This window comes from Bos mutus, chromosome 19 (genome assembly GCF_027580195.1).
Source record: "Bos mutus isolate GX-2022 chromosome 19, NWIPB_WYAK_1.1, whole genome shotgun sequence".
NCBI lineage: Eukaryota > Metazoa > Chordata > Mammalia > Artiodactyla > Bovidae > Bos > Bos mutus.
The window spans coordinates 12094337-12097870 of record NC_091635.1 but is presented as its reverse complement, the minus strand read 5'-3'; the positions used below and the strand labels follow the sequence as shown (position 1 = coordinate 12097870).

At 38.9% G+C, this 3534-nt stretch overlaps 1 pseudogene; it reads right to left on the bottom strand.

The window, feature by feature from the left end:
* LOC102285867 (proteasome maturation protein pseudogene) lies at positions 1–572 on the bottom strand (annotated as a pseudogene).
* Between the last annotated feature and the right edge of the window lie 2962 nt (positions 573–3534).

The window sequence follows — 3534 nt, the reverse complement described above, 5'->3', positions numbered from 1 at the left end:
TGTATGTGGGGTTTCCCCCATGTGTCAGTACTTTTAATGTTGCGCACATCAAATTATAGTAAATAGACAACTACTGTAAGTAAGATGCAGCTCCTCTGTTCTCATGAACAGCACACACTGTATCACAGGAAATCAAGTTTATATTCCATCATCAAGTGTAGTTCTCCCATTAGTTCCCTTTGTGACATGTCATTAAAAATATCTTCAAATCCAATGGCCTCATCATTATTCCTCAAATATCCACTGAAAGGTTTGAGCTTGGAAGAAATGGAAGGTGCAGAACCTGCTGCATTGCTTTGAATTCCATATGCAATTTTAGTGGAGCAAATAGACCCTAGATGTTTCTCGGTGTGGAAAAATTCATTTTATCTTGGTTGAACTGGAAATTTTGTTCCTGGTAATTCAAGAGAATGACTAGGCAAAAGTTCATTTTTCACACAAGGGAAAAATGTTTTTTTTGAAGAAGGTCCGTTTACTGAAAGTTCAGTAACTGGAATATTGTCCTTTAGCTGAGATCCAAGTCCAGCTTGCTCTGCACACAGCCGCTCAGCGCCTTTACTGTCAGCTGGCCCCACCGCTCACTTCTATTCTGTGTGGTTTTAATTTGTATTTCCCTGAGGTCTAATATTGTTGAACATCATTTTATTTGCTTATTATCCACTCATGTATCTTCTTTGCTGACATGTCATTTTATTTGCTTATTATCCATTCATATATCTTCATTGGTTTAGTGTCTGGTCAAACCTTTTGTCCATGAAAAAAAAAGTAAGCTGTTTTTATTGAGCTTTAAGAATTCCTTGTACATTCTACACATAAGTCCTTTACTGGATAATGTGTTTTGCAAATATGACTTGCCTTTTCATTTTTCTTAATGACATCTTTTGTAGATCAGAATTTTTTATTTTTCACAAAATTCCATTTATCATTTTGCTTTTGTTTCCTATCTAAATAGTCCATGCCAAGGGAGTCACCCTTATTTCAGTAAGGGTAAATCCAATCCTTATTATTCTATCTTGGTTAGAAGTTGAATTTCTTCAGCAACATTTAAGATTTTCTTTTTATTATTGGTATTAACAAATCTGATTGTGATCAGCCTTGGTGTGGTTTTGTTTCTTTGCTTGGGTTTTATTGAGATTCTATGCATTTATAGTCTAAGCTTTTACAGTCTCCATCTAATTTGGAAAACTTTAAACCACAATTTATTCAAATATTTTTTGTTTAATTTCACCTCTTCTGGGATTCCAGTTTGTAATTGGAATATGTTACATTGCTTGATATTGTCCTACAGCCCACCATGACTCTGCTCACTTCTTTTTCAGTGTCTTTTCCTGTAATGTTTTATCTTGGGTAGCTTATAATTGCAATTTCTTCAAATGATCAAGGTCAAATGATCTTTTCTTCTGTAGTATCTCATCTGCTCTTAAGCCCATCATGTATGTTTCATTTTGGATACTGTGCATTTAAACTTTAGAAGTTCCATTTTGGTCTCTTTTGTGTATCTTTTATTTTTCTCCTTATCTGTCCAAATTTTCCTTGATTATAGTCTTAACACTTAAAATAATGGTTTTAAAGTCTTTAACTACTAATTCCATCATCTCTGTCATTTCTGGGTCTGTTCCTTGTTTGGTTGTTCTCCTAAGTATGTGTCCGATTTTTGTGTTTTGTTACATGTCCTGTGATTTTCTAAAGGCTGCTGCTGCTGCTGCTGCTAAGTCACTTCAGTTGTGTCCGACTCTGTGTGACCCCATAGACGGCAGCCCACCAGGCTCCAGGCAAGAACACTGGACTGGGTTGCCATTTCCTTCTCCAATGCATGAAAATGAAAATGAAGTCGCTCAGTTGTGTCCGACTCTTCAAGACCCCATGGACTGCAGCCTACCAGGCTCCTCTGTCCATGGGATTTGCCAGGCAAGAGTACTGGAGTGAGGTGTCATTGCCTTCTCCAATGGGTGCTAAATATGGTGAATTTTACGTTGTTGAGTTTTATGTGCTGCGTTGTATTGTATTCCTTGAAAAAGTGTTGGATTTTGTTCTGGCATGCAGTTAACTAACTTGTGACTCTGTTTATCTTTTCAGAGATTTTTTTATGCTTTGTTAGGACAGGCAGACTTTACAACGAATTAGCTCTGCCTCTAATGCATGATCTTTATTCCCTTCCTCACCAGCTTTACTGAGGTGTAATTGACAAATTAAACTGAAATATTAATGTGTTTAAAGGGTACATTATTTGATATACATGGACATTGTGAAAGGATTCTCCCAGTCAAGTTAATCAACATACCATCACCTCAAATAGGCTTCCCTTCTGGCTCATCTGGTAAAGAATCCGTCTGCAATGCAGGAGACCTGGGTTCGATCCCTGGGTTTGGAAGACCCCCCCGGAGAAGAGAAAGGCTACCCACTCCAGTATTCTGGCCTGGAGAATTCCATGGACTGTATAATCCATGGGATCGCAAAGAGTTGGACACGACTGAGCGACTTTTACTTTCACTTTCACTTTCATCACCTCACATAATTATCTTTTAGGTGTGTATGTGAGAAAGCTTAAGATTTGCTAAGAGACTAAATATAGAAACTGTGTGATCTGCTATAGTCACCATGCTGTACATTGGATCCTCAAAACTTAACTATCTTACAGCTGAAAGTCTGTACCCTTTTACCAGCCTGTCCCCATTTCCCCCTCTCTCCAGCCACTAGCAACCACCATTCTATTCTGTGAAAGTGAAAGTCACTCAGTGTGTCCGACTCTCTGCCACCCCATGAACTGTAGCCTGCCAGGCTCCTCTGTCCATGGAATTCTCCAGGCCAGGATACTGGAATGGGTAGTCATGCCCTTCTCCAGGGATCCTCCCAACCCAGGAATCAAACCCAGGTCTCCTGCATTGCAGGCGGATTCTTTGTCAACTGAGCCACCAGGGAAGCCCATTCTTTTCTGAGTCTTCTTTTTTTTTTTTTCTTAACGCATAAGTGGTATCATACAGTACTTGTCTATCTCTGTCTGGCTTATCCCACTTAGCATAATGCCCTTCAGGTTCATCCATGAATCTGTAAATGGCAGGATTTCCTTCTTTGTTAAGACTGAATAATATTTCATGGTGTGTGTGTGTGTGTGTACCTGTGTGTAATTTTCTTTATCCATTCATCTGTCAACAGAGACCTACTTTCTATATATCTCGGCTACCATGAATAATGCTGCAATGAATAGGAGTACAGTTATTTCTTAAAGATAGTGCTTTCATTTCTTTGCATATGAATCTCCCAGAAGTGAGATTGCTGGGTCATAGTGTAGTTCTATTTTTAATTTTTTAAAGGAACCTCCGTACTGTTTTCCATAGTGACTGTACCAGTTTACATTCCCACCAACAGAGTGCTAGGATTCACTTTTTCAGCATCCTCATCAGCACTGGTTGTCTCAAGTCATTTTGATAACAGACATCCTAACAGGTGTGAGATGGTGTCTTACTGTGGTTTTGACCTGCATTTCTCTAATAATTAGTGATCTCCAAAATCCCATGGACAGGGGAGCCTGGGGGG